This window comes from Hemitrygon akajei, chromosome 4 (assembly GCF_048418815.1).
Source record: "Hemitrygon akajei chromosome 4, sHemAka1.3, whole genome shotgun sequence".
NCBI classification, from domain to species: domain Eukaryota; kingdom Metazoa; phylum Chordata; class Chondrichthyes; order Myliobatiformes; family Dasyatidae; genus Hemitrygon; species Hemitrygon akajei.
This window is the reverse complement of record NC_133127.1, coordinates 21312224-21328521: the sequence shown is the minus strand read 5'-3', so window position 1 is coordinate 21328521 and position 16298 is coordinate 21312224.

The following is a 16298-nucleotide window of genomic DNA, read 5'->3' as shown; positions in this document are numbered from 1 at the left end:
ATGCATGCATACCCTACAACCATCAGGCTCCTGAACCAGCATGGGTAAGTTCACTCACCTCAACTCAGAACTGATTCCACAACCTATGGACTTACTTTCATGGACTCTACAACTCATGTTCTCAGTATTATTTATTTATTTGTTTGCTTGTTCATATTTTCTACAAACTGGTTGTTTGTCAGTCTTTGTGTGTAGCTTTTCATTGATTCTTTTGTTGGATTTTTCATTAACTCTGTTGTACTTCTGTGTTCTACTCTGAATGCCTGCAAGAAAATGAATCTATACTGTATAGATACTCTGATAGTAAATTTACTTTGAACTTTTGAATTTTGCATGTATACACAAGTGAAATGAAACACTCACTTGAAGCAGGATGACAGACACAACATTTGCAAGAAAAGCATAAATTAAGCAGACATTGTACAAAATTTTCAGACATTATACAAGAATGAAGATAACTAGGACAAAAACTGAACAAAGTGGATTGTGGTGTCAAGTGGTCAAAGTGCTCATATTGGTCGTGATGTTAACACATTGAGCTAATGATTAGGGTTATTCAGGTTGGTTAGAGAACCAAATGGTTGAAGTGAAGTTGCTGTTCTTGAACCTGGACTTCAGACTTCTGCACTTCCTGCCTAATGGTAGCTGCAAGAAGATGGCATGGCCTGGATGGTGGACATCCTTGATGATAGCTGTTGCTTTTGAGGTAGCATCTTATATAAAACTTCAGATGGAGGAGAAGGAGATGTCATAACATACTAGGCTGTGTCCACTATTGTCTGCAGCTTCTTACATTCCAGCAGATTCGAATTGCTGTGCCAGATCATGACGCATCCAGACAGAGTACTTTCAACAGTATACCTGTTGATGTTTATTCGAGTACTCAGTGACATGCCCATCTTCCTTAAAGTTCTCAGGAATTAGAGACACTGGCATGTCTTCTTTGTAATTGCATCTGCACCCAGTGGCCATTTCATTAAACACACCTGTTAATGCAAATATCCAATCAGCCAATCATGTGGCTGCATCTCACTGCATTACAAAATGCAGCCACGGTCAAGAGATTCAGAGGTTGTTCAGATCAACCATCAGAATGGGGAAGGAGTGTAATCAAAGTGATTTTGATCATGGAATGAATGTTGGTGCCAGATGGGGTGGTTAGAATATCTCACAAACTGCTGATCTGGGTTTTTCATGCACAACGGTCTCTAGAGTTTACAGAGAAAGGTGCAATAAGCAAAAAAACTTCCAGTGAGCAGCCATTAACCTTGTTAATGGGAGAGGTAAGAGGAGAATGGCCAAGCTGACAGGAAAGTGACAGAAGCTCAAACAAGTAACTGTGATGTGCTGAAGAGCATCTCTGAATGCATGACATGTTGAACCTTGAAGTGGATGGGCAACAGCAGCAGAAGACCACAAACATACACTCAGTGTCCACTTTATTAGGAAAAGGCAGTACCTAATAAAGTGGCCACTGAGTGTATGTGCTGGGCCCAAGATAGCTCATCTGACATGTAATATCTAGAAGTTTAAAGATGTTGATCAAATTTGTGAAAGTCTTTTCAGGGCGAGTTTATGTGAATCATCTCTACCATCCATTCTCCCACAGACTTGCCTTTCTGCTATATCATCTCCTTCACTTTTCCCTACGCCTTTAGTTCTGATAAAGAGTCACTGATCAGAGCTGCTCTCTCCATGGACACTGCCTGACATGCCAATTAAGTTCAGTATTTTCACCTTTGACTTCAGAAGGATTTTATTGTCTGTCAAATGGTTTTGAGCCACCATGCGACCATGAACTGATAGATAAAGGCAAGTTCTTTCTCTGCTTTGACTTCGTACTCGTTGCCCTTGGATATCAATTGAAGGGTCTCGTCTGCATTTCGTTTTTGTAACTGGTTCTGTGGCCACGCGGGATATGCAAGAAAGCTTCTGGATGACTGCCAGCAAACAGCATTCATGCAGCTTAGAGAACCAGGGAGTTAGACTGTTTTTACTTGGAGCAGCCAGGGTGATATGAATCCAGAGTGACTAATCCATTACTGCGATACTGAGGAACTGCTCTGGGCCATCAGAGCAGCAACACTGAGATCATCAATCCATGTAAAAGGTCATGAACGATTGTAGGTGAGGTTAAGTACTTGCTTTGAAGTCGAGGACCAATATGCACAGACTCTCTCTCATTAGTTGGGCAATTGTAATTTGCATCAATAGAGTTAACGCACATTCGGTACATAATTACAGATAAAACATAGAAACAGGAGTCGGCCAATCATTTTGAATATCTGGGCACCTCTGGCAAGGCAACATTTATATTTCATTGCCTTGAGGAGGCAATGATGGAAGTGTGTCTGTAGACTGTAGAATCAGTTCAGAGCAGTGCTGAATAAATTTGTCCACATAGGTTCAGGGGCCTAATGGTCGAAGGGTAATAACCTGATCTTGATGGTGTAGGACCTAACTTTTTTACCTCCTGTGCGATGGTGGTAACAAGAAGAGAGCATGATCTAGATGCTAGGGGACTTTGATGATAAATGCTCCTTTCTTGTGCAGCACTCCATGTAAATATACTTAGTGGTGGGGAGAGCTTTGCTTGATATGTACTGACCTGTATCCAAAACACTCTGTAGTCTTTTTTGTTCTTTGTTCTCTGTTCTGTGTTTTACTGTATGTTCCATATTCTATGCACCAGCAGTTTAGGTATGACACAAATGAGAAAAAAATGGTGCTGGTTCCTTGCAGGAGAAACTGAGATATCATAACCCTGGGCATGAGGAAAGATCTCACTGAAACCAAACCATTTCCACCCTGGGAAAAGGGTGCTAGATGTCCACTCTACCTATGCCTCCTATCATGTTATATACTTCTATCAAGTCACCTCTCATTCTCCTTCACTCTAAAGAGAAAAACCCCAGCTTTTTCAACCTTTCATCATAAATAATTTCTCTAATCCAGACAGCATCCTGGTAAATCTCCTCTGCACCCTCTCTAAAGCTTCCACATCCTTATAACGAGGTAACCAGAACTGAACACAATACTCCAGTGACATTCAAACATGACAGTCATGCTGCTGATCACACCCTTCCCCCACCATCTCCCAATCTTCTTTGACTTCTGACCCCTCTTTCCAAGCCAACTTTGGACCCGTTTCCTTCACTCATTCTGCCATCATTGGAGAGTGATGGGAAAGGTGTGTGATGTATTGCTAATCTAACTGTTAAACATGTCTTCATCGTTTGTACCATGTAAGCTCTCAGTGAGTGGCTTGGGGAGGGCTGTCTTTATGAAAACATCCACCTGCTCAACATACACCGTCTGTTTAAACTTCACCCTTCATCTGTGGAAGGAAGTGTTTTCTAAAATGATTATTAGAAAGCTTCTCATTAATTTGAAGTCTATGCCTTGTTCTTGTTTCATCCCAATGTAAAGAGGTAATTTCTCTTTACTTATCCTATCAACCACTACACAACCGGCATGGTGGCAAAATAGGTTAGCACAATGCTTTACAGTACAAGCGAACTGGGTTCAATTCCCACTGCTACCCTAAGGAATTTGTATGTTCTCCCCATGACTTCATGGGTTCCCTCCGGGTGCTCCAATTTCCTCCCACAGTCCAAAAACCTACCAATTGATGGGTTAATTGGTCCCATGATTAGGCCAGGATTAAATCTGGGGATTGCTGGTCGGTATGGCTTAAAGGGCTGGAAGGGTCTATTTTGAGCTGTATCTCAATAAAATAAAAAAATAAGAATAATTTAATTTTGAATATCACCCCTTAATGCTCTTGCTCAATGGAGTTCAAGACAATCTCCTGTAACCCTAAACACCATTCTGATGAACTGCATTGGACTTCCTCAGTGACATCCATCATGGAGACTCCCTCTGTGCAAGGGACTGCCCATTTTAAACTGGGATGAGGAAGAATTTTTTTGCTCAGAGGGTTGTAAGTCTTTAAATTTCCTTACCACAGAGGGCTGTGGCCTAGAGTCCCTTGTGAATACCTAAAGATTCAATGTACTTTTTGTATCCAAGTATGTATATAACCCTGAGATTTGTCTTTCCACAGACAGTTAAGGTGGAGGTGGTTCAATTCCTCATTTGAAAAGAAATCAAATGTCAGGGGAAAAGGCAGGAAAGTGTACTTAAGGAAAGACAGAGTTGGGTAGTCTATTCCTGTTGCCACTTCTTATGTGGTTCAGGGTCCTGGAAAAAATGCTGTGTCCCATGTCTCTGCACAATAAGCAGACCTTTCTTTTCCCCAGCACTAATGAAAAATAGGCTAAGTCCATTAACCTTTGAGCTTGCAATTTATGCCAGTACATTGGCTTCTGATGAATGCTAAAAGCCAGAACAATGAATTATGATTAGGATGATTGGTCACTACAATCTGGTGATAATCCTTACAGTGGGATCTGAGTGGAGGTAGGTTTAATTTGAGGGAATGCTGTCTGTCATCTGGGTGAATTTCATATTGATAACTGACGCCTCTTCCTTCACATCCAACTATTGCATCTGCTGAACACAAAGGATAGCTGAGCACAGAATGACCAAAGGTTTAAACACACAGAGAAAGGTTTTTACATTTATGTTGGAACTTACACGAGTTAGTGGCAGAACCTTGTGAGAGTAATTTTCCATTTTTGTCAAGTATAACTTGACATTATTATCCCCAGTTTTCCAATTTCTTCTCTTTGTTTCTCTTTGTGTAAGACAGATTGTATCATTCAAATGGCCTTCAGGTGTGAAATGTATTGATATAAATATATTGGCATGAGTTTTTCATTTGTTTTATTTCTTTTGGCGGCACAGTTATCATCACTGGAATTTAACATTGGAGTGGTGAGTTGCTGGTCTCCACTCTCGTTGTTGCAGGAGTGACCACACTCTCCCTCACTGGAGAGAGAGCGCCTGTCTGAGATACCAAAGGTTCAAGGTCTCTTTAGGAGCTTCTGATACTGCTTGCATGGTGGTGGTGGGGTGGTTGGTGTTTCTGCTGGCGTGAGTGGGTGGGGGATGGGAGGCTTTGAAGCTCTGATGTTCCAATCATTCATTCTATGGGATCTCTTGTTTTGTGGATGTACGTGAAGAGTAGGAATTTTCGGTTGTATACTGTCTACATTCTCTGACATTGAATGAATCCTTGGAACCTTGAAGCTTCCATTAGTTTTATTTATTTATTGTGGAAACAGCTCAGAATAAGTCTTTCCAGTCCTTTGAGCCACACGGCCCAGTAATCCCTGATTTAACCCTTGCCTAATCAATAATGATTAGATATTAAGAGGAATAGACAGAGTGGACAGCCAGCACCTCTTCCCCAGGGCACCACTGCTCAATACAAGAGGAGATGGCTTTAAGGTAAGGGGTGGGAAGTTCAAGGGGGATATAAGAGGAAGGTTTTTTACTCAGAGAGTGGTTGGTGCGTGGAATGCACTGCCTGAGTCTGTGGTGGAGGCAGATACACTAGTGAAATTTAAGAGTCTACTAGACAGGTATATGGAGGAATTTAAGATGGGGGAATATATGGGAGGCAGGGTTTAAGGTCAGCACAACATTGTGGACTGAAGGGCCTGTACTGTGCTGTACTATTCTATGTTCTATTATAACTTACAAAAATAGATACACAGAGCAGGAAGGGGAATAATGAGGTAGTGCCTGTGGGTTCATGGCCATTCATAAATCTGACAGCCAGACCAGAAAGCAGTTCCAAAATCACTGAGTGTGAGTCTTCAGGTTTCTGTACCTCTCCCACCTGTGATAGCAGTGTCAAAAGGAGGTATGTTTTAGAATGCAGGGATGCTTAGTGATGATGCCAACATGTGACTTGGAGGGGAAATGAGATGGTGGTGGATCCCTGCTCCTTCCCACCTCGTCTTTCTTGGGCTCAGAAGGCATGGTCAGAAGAGGCCAGGCGAGTAAGTGCAGGGCTGAGTCCTGATGACCAGACCGAAAGATTGACTGTTTATTCCCCTCCAGAGTTGCTGCCTGTTCTGCTGAGTACCTCCAGCATCTCATGTGTGTTGCTCTGGATTTACAGCACCTGCAGAATCTCTTGTGTTTATCATGATCTGACCTCCTCTAAAAATCAAAATTTTTATCTAACTGGCCAAAATAAGTTTCTGGTTAATGGTGACCTCTCAATATTGATGCTGGAGAACTCAGCTATTACATCTACAGCCTGGGTGGTTAGATTCTCTCATTATTGCCTTCAGCATGGCTATTTTGCTTTTTCTTTCTCTTAGGTAATCTCTTGGGTTCAAGAGTGATTTGCCTTTGCTTCTGTTATTTATTCATTTGGCGATACAGCATGGTAACAGTGTGTTCCGGCCCCAATCATACCCATGTAATCAATGACCTACTAACCTGTACATCTTTGGAAGGTGGGAGAAACTGGAGCACGTGTGGTCACTGGGAAAACATACAAACTCCTTACATTCAGCGGCGGAACTCAACCTGGGTCGCTGGTGTGGTAATAACATTTTGCTTACTCCTACGGCAGCACGCATTTTACTGGCTCTGATGTGACTGATAATTGCAGATGGCTCTACGGGTTGGCTAGATGGCGGCTGATGAAAAAGGTGGGCGGATAGTTTGTGAGAAGCCTTCTCCACCAAAAAATAACCACGATTTTTTGATGTGACTAAGCTGGTTTTTTTAGGCTTGTAGGGTTGGCTTTGGGTTCAGGGGATCGGGTTAGGGTTCAGGGGCAGGGATGTTGGGGAGATAGAGGTCAGGCTAGAGTCTAGGCCTTTGCTGTGGGCTCTGCACTCTGCTTTCTGTCTTTGCACATTCGAAGACAGTGATTCCCACCCCCCCCCCCCCCGCCCCCAGTGTGCGAGTTGGCGAGTCTGGATTTGGAAGCCTGGAGTTTGGGTTCCTGTCATTGGTGAGTTCTAGGGTTGATACCGAAGATTGAAGCCGGAGGACGATTGGGAGACTGAAAGTCGAGGCCTGATGTCCAAAGTCTTGGGTCAGCAAGTGCAAGTTCTCTGGGGAAGTTGGAGCCCCAATGTCTTCAAGTCCTTGAGCCCACTGGAGGTTGGAGGCCCGGGGGCAGTTGGAAGACTGTGTTTGTGTGTGTGAGTGGGTGGGTGGGTGGAGGTGATGGAGGAAAGAGGTTTGTTTTTGCAATTGCTATTTTATGCAGTTGTTCTGCTGTTATTGCTTGTGTTGCTTGGCTGAAAATTGCAGGCATGCTATGTGTGACGACACATGCAGGCCGTTATTTGTAATCATCGGTCCATGCCTGTGGACTCTCCAAGTCTTGTTGCCATGGAGGCATAAGCTTCAATTCCTGAGACAACCTTCTTCCTGTAAATGCGGCAGTGATAAGAGTGGCTGTACATGTCATTCGTATCAATGTGCTAAAGCCTCAATTTCCTCATAAAACCGTAACTCATAAGAGTGGAACTACCTACTCAGGTCCTCGAGTCTGCTGTGCCATTGATAATAGTTGATGTATTTTTCCTCTCAATCCCATTCTCCTGCCTTCTATCCATAACCTTTGATACCTTTACTAATTAAGAACCTATCAACCTTGGCCAATAATTTGGCCTCTACAGCCGACTGCGGCAATAAATTCCATGGATTCACCATCCACTCATCAGTCATCATCATTATGTGCCATGTCACATGATGTTGGTGATCATGGTCTATCCATGACCATGGTTGTTCTTGGCAAATTTTTCTACAGAAGTGATTTGCCATTGCCTTCTCCTGGGCAGTGTCTTTACAATACGGGTGATCCTGGCCATTATCAATACACTTCAGAGATTGTCTGCCTGGTCAGTGATCACACAACCAGGACTTGTGATATGCATCAGGTTCTTATCAGTAATCCAATTCTGGTTGCCTTTTAAATGATATGCTATGGTAGAAAATGAGAAATGGCCTAGACAATGGCTGGTGCATCTTGAACTATACCTTATTGTTGTAGATTGATGTTCTCTAGAGTCTGACTTGCACTCTGTCTCTCCTTTAAAAAAAAAAGGAACAAGAACAGAGACTTTGTAGCCTCCTTTGAAAAGAAGGGTCAGTCTTGATATTTTTGAATTGTAAAGCAATTGCTAAGGGTCTGACACTTTAATCCTGTTTTAGATGTTCTTTGCAAGTCATGGCTGCAACTTGCCAAAGAATTTCACATCAGGTTACACAACTGTGCAATCCAAGAATGTGCTCTCACTGAGTCAGTGCCACACTCACAAAATTGACTGAAATTTAATAGAAATTGAGATCACTTACAGAGATTGTGGTACAGTTGCATAACGTTTAACTTACTGGACTAGTTAGCCAATGACCTAAAACCAATGGATGGCCCAAGGAAGCAGCTAGAGAGTTCAATCTTCACTTTGGGTGATGGCTTTATGGAGTTTGCATGTTCTCTTTGTGACCCTATCAGTCTCCTCTGGGTGCTCTGGTTTTCTCTCACATCCGAAAGGGAGGTTAATTGGCTACTCATAATCAGTCATGTATATAGCTAGGGTGCCTAAGACTTTTGCACAGTACTGGAGTAATTTTATGTACTGTACTGTTGCCACAAAAAAAATCACATGTCATGACATGTGTGAATGGTGATAAACCTGATTCTGATATGGGTCTCCATTGTGGACTGAGAGTGTGAAGGGGGCAGGGAGAGGGGAATCATGATTGGGGAAAAGAAAGAGGACAGGAGAGAGTGTGGGAAGCACCAGAGAGAAATTCTAATGGTCAATAAACCAATTGTTTGGAATCAAATGACCTTGCCTGGTGTCTCAGGGCTGGGTGTGTCTGCACACATGCCACCTCTTGCCCCAGTTCTCATTTACAGTCACCTGGACCACACTCCTGCTGCGGCATTCCACCCTTGTCATTCCCAACATCCTTTGCTCCCACCAATTTTACAAACTTGCTCTCCGTTCCATGTTGACAAATACAGTACTGTGCAAAAGTTTTAGGCACCGTAACTATATATGACTAAGACTTTTGAGCAGTACTATAAATGTAGTTGATGGCTGGGACAGGCTCTATGGGTTGAAGGACTTCTGATTCCATGACCTTTCTCAATGACACTTTTTTGGAAAATAGCTGATCAAAACAAAGATTTTGTTCATTAAATGATCAATTATTTGTACAAGGCCTTGGTGAGACCGCACCTAGAATAGTTGTACAAGGCCTTGGTGAGACCGCACCTAGAATATTGTGTGCAGTTTTGCTCCCCTAATCTGAGGAAAGACATTCTTGCCATAGAGGGAGTACAGAGAAGGTTCACCAGATTGATTCCTGGGATGGCGGGACTTTCATATGAAGAAAGACTGGATCAACTAGGCTTATACTCACTGGAATTTAGAAGATTGAGGGGGGATCTTATTGAAACGTATAAAATTCTAAAGGGATTGGACAGGCTAGATGCAGGAAGATTGTTTCTGATGTTGGGGAAGTCCAGAACGAGGGGGGTCACAGTTTAAGGATAAAGGGGAAGCCTTTTAGGACTGAGATGAGGAAAAACTTCTTCACACAGAGAGTGGTGAATCTGTGGAATTCTCTGCCACAGGAAACAGTTGAGGCCAGTTCATTGGCTATATTTAAGAGGAAGTTAGATATGGCCCTTGTGGCTAAAGGGATCAGGGGGTATGGAGAGAAAGCAGGTACAGGGTTCTGAGTTGGATGATCAGCCATGATCATACTGAATGGTGGTGCAGGCTCGAAGGGCTGAATGGCCTACTCCTGCACCTATTTTCTATGTTTCTATGTTTCTAATAATGGGGGTGATGAAGCAAATGGATTATCACAAAAAAACCCAGGGTAACTCATATAAAATACTAGGTGAACTCAGCAGGTCAGCCAGTGGTCTATGGAAAGAAATAAACATTTGATGTTTCTAGCTGAGACTTATCCTGATGAAGTTTCTTGGTCCAAAATATGGACTATTGATTCCTTTCCATAGATGCCGGCCGATCTTCTGAGTTCCTCCAGCATTTTGTATGTGTTTTTCTGGGTTTCCAGCACCTGCAGTATCCCTTGTGTCACAGAAAACCTATTTTGTTAATTGAAACCATTCAGGGAGAGAAACTGGCCACTGCTTTAGATCTGGCCTCCATGTTTATCCTGGAGCACAGCCAAATAATTGATTTGTGCCCTCTGATAATGCTGAGAAAAAAAACACTCACAAAGGGAGGATGAGTTTATAATGACTTTTCCAGTAATCTTTGAATGCATTGAAACATTTCTTTCCCAGACTTTGAATCATCAATAAATTTACTGCAAGACTTAAAACATTAAAAATTATCCAATGAAAGTTGTTGACTAGTTTCCTGTGAAATTAGATGAAAATATTCAGTTCCTTGTGCATGTCAGCTGCGGCTCAGTGGGTGACATTCACACTTTTAAGGAAGAAGGCTTTGGTTAAGGTCCCATGTTGGAGACTGAAGCACAAAACCTCCCAGTGTAAAATGAATTTATGTGCATTTTTTAAAAACTGAGATATTAAACTGAGGACAGCTGCCTTCTCAGATACAGGTAAAACAATTCAACTACAGTTTTTTTTACAATGGGGAGCTGGGGAATTTGCCTCTGGTGCCTTAACACTTCAATGCAATAACAAAATACAAATTGTCAGTCATTATCAGATCACCCCTTGGGAAAGTTTGCTCTAGAATTCAGCTGTTCCATCGATTAAAAGGTTGGTGTTGTTCCACTACTTTTCATGCAATCCAGGTTGAGCACCCCTTATCTGAAACACTTGGAGGCAGAGGTGTTTTGGATTTCAGATTTCGAATTTTGGAATATTTGCGTCTATATAATGAGATAGCTTCGGAATGACTCAAATCTATTTACATAACGTATGGGGCAGCACAGTAGTGTAGTGGTTAGCACTTCACAGCGCAGGTGACCTAGGTTCAATTCCTGCCACTGCCTTTAAAGGAGTTTGTACCTTATTCCGGTGAGGGCGTAGGTTTCTTCCGGGTGCTCTGGCTTCCCCCCACGATCCAAAGACGCACTGGTTGGTAGGTTAGTTGGTCACTATAGATTGTCCCATGATTAGTCTAGGGTTAAATCAGGGAATTGCTGGGCGGTGTGTCTCGAAGGGCTGGAATGGCCTATTTCACGCTGTATCTCAATAAATAAACAAGTAACATACCTTATACATATACCTACTGAAGGCTCTCACGTAACATTTTTAATAATTTTGTGCATGAAACAATAATTTGTACTTTGAACCACCAAAAAGGCAAGTTATCACTACTCGGCTGCCCAGGTGGACAGTTAGTGGCTGTTTGGGATCGCCATCATTCCTGACTGAACAGTCTTCGTCTTACCCTTGTGCATCACACATGTGTATTTACCAGTAAAAATGATTAAATACTATTAATATAATGAAGATATACCATGTGCAGGGTAACAAAATCAGCAGAGCAGCATCAGGAGAGGACCTGAATCAGCCATTGATCAGCAACACGCAACAGCAGGATTTCAGTCTCCACCTACGATGCCAAAGTTTGATTAAAAGGTTAACCTACACCATATTTGTATTTTACCTTTTAAGTTTTATTCAAGTTATAAAAACAAAAGATTGACTTCAATAGACACCGGAGAAGAATTAGGCCATTTGGCCCTTCAAGTCTGCTCTGCCTTTTGATCATGGCTGAACCATTTCCCTCTCAGCCCTATTCTCCTGCCTTCTCCCTGTAACCTTTCACACCCTAACTTATCAAGAATCTGCCAGCCTTCACTTTAAATACACTCAATGACGTGGCCTCCGCAGCCGCCTGTGGCAACGAGTTCCAGATTCACCTTCTCCAATGTCAGCACATTCTTTCTTTGATAACAGTCCCAAAACCATTCACAAGACACCAAGTGAGGCCTCACCAGTGCTTTGTAAAGCCTCAACATTACATCCTTGCTCTTATATTCTACTCCTCATGAAATGAATGCTAACACTGCATTTGCCTTCCTCACCATCGACTTAACCTGCAAGTTCACCTTTAGGGAATCCTGGACGAGGATTCCCAAAACCCTTTACACCCTCAGACTTTTGTGGGAAAAAAACTGAAAAAGTCAACATTTTTGACACAATATTGATGTTAGTCTTGTTACACTTCAACATGGGATTTTATTTTCAGTTTGGTTTGATAGACCTTTGCTTGTTTCATAATCAGCGTACCGTTCGTTAAGTGGCATACGTTCACTCCGTCACTAATAAGTCCACTCTTTCAATACATTACTGACCTCTTCACCTTTCACGTTATGCAATGTTTTTTTTATTTTTCATTTACTCCGTTAATTACTTTCTGCGTAAAACTTCAACAGTTTGTCTTTCTGATTCTTCAGGTCATAAATGATGGCCGTTCCAACACCACACCCCTCTGTCAGGCGCTTCACATTTGCACCGCTCTCAAGTTTTTCCAACAACTTGGCTTTCCACGTTATAAATAAACACAAGTGTTTATTCCTCTTTTCACTATTACTCCTGGTGTAACTGCAGGACTTCTTGACATTTTGAGCAATATCCTCACAGCTCAGAACAGAGAATGAGTATGAAACAAATGTTAATCATTGTGATTGATAGTGCCACTGAACAAAGTGACCAAAGGCAACATCCACCAGAGGGTCCACAAAACTACTCCTTTCACCTCTTTTACCACTTCTCTTTCTTTCAAATGTGGGTCTGCTACTGTTGGAGCTTGTGTTCTACAGTTTGGTGGTGTATTTTCCGGCCAATTGAGCGAGCTGGTGCACTGCTGTCTCAGAGGGTGTTCTGTAAGCTATAGGAGCAGAATTGGGTCATTTGGTCCATTGAGTCTGTTCAGTGAGGCTTTGAGCAAAGGGTGCAGGGTCAGGGCCAAGAAGCCCGGAGACTGGGCGCAAGACCGTGATCGACTCCATTTCTCACCAATTTAAAACACTGACAAAGATTGAGATCATCGAGGCGAGTGCCTCGAATTCTGGGTCTCGGGCAAGGTTTAATCGACACGGTTTGTGGATTGGACTCTGTTGTTCACATTATGATGTGTTTCTGGTTTCTAGTCACTCCTTATTTTTTGCTGCAGTTTTGGGGAATTTTGAATCAAGGCAGCCTGTAGATAACAACCTGAGCTGAACTGAATATATCTGGACTCTTTTGATTTTGTGTTTTATAACCTTTGTTTTCCGCTTAATTTTGTTTGTTGCAATTTGTGCATGGGGAGATGGGGTTGATATTTTTCTTTGAATGGGTTCCGTGGTGTTTCTTTGTTTTGTTGCTGTCTGTGGGGAAGATGAATCTCAGGTTTGTATACTGCATACATACTTTGATAATGAATGTACTTTGAACCTTGAGCAATGCAGAAAGATCTGGCTATGACGACCGCTGAAAGCAAACTGGGGCCAATAGAGCCCCACTCAGCGTATGTGAGGTCACTTCTCAAAGCTCTGTATGGTGTGCAGAGACCGGCACATCACCTGGGAATCTTCCCAGTGCCTTGTGGAATTTTCCACTTGTGGTGTCCTGTCAGTGCTCAAAAAAATGTAGGACTTTAGAGATTTTCAGATTTCGGATTCTCTAATCAAGGGTGCTCAACTGTATTTTAATAGCCTGGATGAAGGAATTGATGGCTTTGTAGATGATAGGTTGGGGGAGCAGGCAGTGTTGGAGAAGCAAGAAGTTTGCAGAAGGGCTTGGACAGATTAGGAGAATGGGCAAAGAAGTGACAGATGGAATATAACAGGGAAGTGCATTGTCATGCACTTTGGTTGAAGGAATAAAGGTGTAGACTACTTTCTAAACAAGAAGAAAATTCAGAAATCGGAGGTGCAAAGGGACATGGGACTTTGCATGCAAGATTTCTTAAAGGTTAATTTGCAAGTTGAGTCTGTGGTAAGGAAGGCAAATGCAATGTTAGCATTAATTTCGAGAGGACTAGAATATAAGATTAAACACGTAACGCTGAGCCTTTATAAGCCATCGCTCAGATCACATTTGGAGTATTGTGAGCAACTTTGGGCTCCATATCTAAGAAATGATGTTTTGGCAAGAGAGAGGGTCCAGAGAAGGTTTATGAGAATCATCCCAGGAATGAAAAGGTTAATGTATGATTTGAGTTTGGGCCTGTAATCGCTTAGTCCATCATGGGTAAAACATTAAATACTTTCACATGGAGCATTGTTGCAGGAAAGCAGCATCTATCATCAGGCATCCACACCACCCAGGTAATGCTCTGTTCTCACTGCTACCATTAGAAGTGCTGCAGGAGCCTCAGGACTCACACTACCAGATTCAGGAATAGTCATTACCCTTCAAACATCAGGCTCTTGAACCAAAGTGGGTAACTTCACGCAACGTCACTTGCCCCAATACTGAAATGTTTCCACAGCCTATGGACTAATTTTCAAGGACTCTACATCTCACATTTTTGATATTTATTGCTTGTTTATTCATTATTATTTCTCTCTTTTTGTACTTGCACAGTTTATTGTCTTTTGCACACTAGTTGAACACCCAAGTTGTTGCGGTCTTCCATTGATTCTATTGTGGTTATTATTCTATTATGGATTTATTGAGTATTCCCACAAGAAAATGAATCTTGTGTTGCATATGATGACATATATGTATTTTGATGATATATTTACTTTGAGCTTTGAACTTAATGAAATTCTGCTTTGCTCTCTGATAGTTTTTTTTTGCTTCGATCTTTCATTTTGTTAAATCCATTTCCTCTAATATTTCCCAGTTCTGAAGAAAGGATATTGACCAGAGACATCTCTCTCTATAGATGCTGTCGACTTGCTAATTATTTCCAACAGTAAATGATAAGACCATTAGACAAAGAGGCAGAATTAGGCCATTCGGTCCATTTGGTCTCTGCTCTGCCATTCCATCATGGTGATTTATTAACCCATTCTCCTGTCTTCTCCCTGTAACCTTTGACACCTCACTAATCAACAATCTATCAACCTCCAATTTAACTATACCCAATGACCTGGCCTCCACAGACGATGGCAATGAATTCTTCCACAGATTCGCCAGCTGCTGGCTAAAGAAATTCCCCCTCACCTCCGTTCTAAAGGGAATTCAAAGTTCAAAGTAAAATTCATTATCAGACTCCATTCATGTTGCCATGTACTGGGTCAAGTTCCATCTGTTCTGAAGTTACGCACTCTTGCCCTAAACTCTCCCGCTATAAGAAACATCCTCTCTACATCCACTCTATTTGGGCCCTTCAATGTTCAATAGGTTTCAATGAGATCCCTCCTCATTCTTTTAACTCTAGTGAGCACAAGCCCAGAGCCATCAAACATTCCCCAGCCTTTTCAGTTCCAGAATCATTCTTGTGTACCTCTTCTGGGCCCTCTCCAAAGATATGACAACCATTTCTTGATAAGGGGCTCAAAGCTGTTCACAATTCTCCAAGTATGGTCTGACCAATGCCTTATAAAGACTTATAAATATGATATAATGATTAGTTATTAGTGTTTGACAGGGACAGGTCTCAAGTCTGCCATTGCTATTATTACTGAATCACACTGGCACTGTGTTTTAACAGGAAGCAGATTAATATACATTTCAGATCCTTGCTACACTAAGCAAATGTACATTTACATGATCTCAAATGTGCTGCATTAATATAACAGATTTATGTGGTTTTAAAAAAAGTGAGTATTGAATATGTGAAACCAAAGAAGTAAATTCTCAAAATGCACCAAAGATCATGCACAGCTAGACATGAAAATTAAATTCAGGGACTTCATGAAAGCAGCTGATGAAATGTGACGGTGCAAGTAATGACAAAGACAAATAGAATATTGTATTTTTGTTGCATGGAGGATCGAGTGCAAGAGGTAGGAAGTTTTGTAACAACAGTGCAGGCATCCACAGAAACCACACTTGAATTTTGTGTTGCATTTTGGTCCTTTTTTTTAAGGTTGGATAAATATTACCCATTAGTAAATGAAGCTTGGGGTAGTTTGTGGTGATGTATATGCAGTTTGAAAATAATACTATAAGACCATAAGACATTGGAGCATTAACCTCTGCTTTAAAGACACCCAATGACTTAGCCTCCACAGACATCTGTAGCAATGAATTACACAGATTTATCACACTCTGGCCAAAGACATTCTCCCTCCTATGTTCTGAAGGGGCATTCTTCTATTCAGAAGCTGTGCCTTCTGCTGCTAGATCCCTCCACTATAGGAAACATGGTCTCCACATCCATAATGTCTAGGCCAGTGAATGTCCGATAGGCTTCAAAGAGATTCCACCTACCCCGCCCCCCCCCCCCCCATTATTCTAAACTCCAGTGAGTACAAGCCCAGGGTCATCAAACGCTTCTCTTACAGTACAGTGC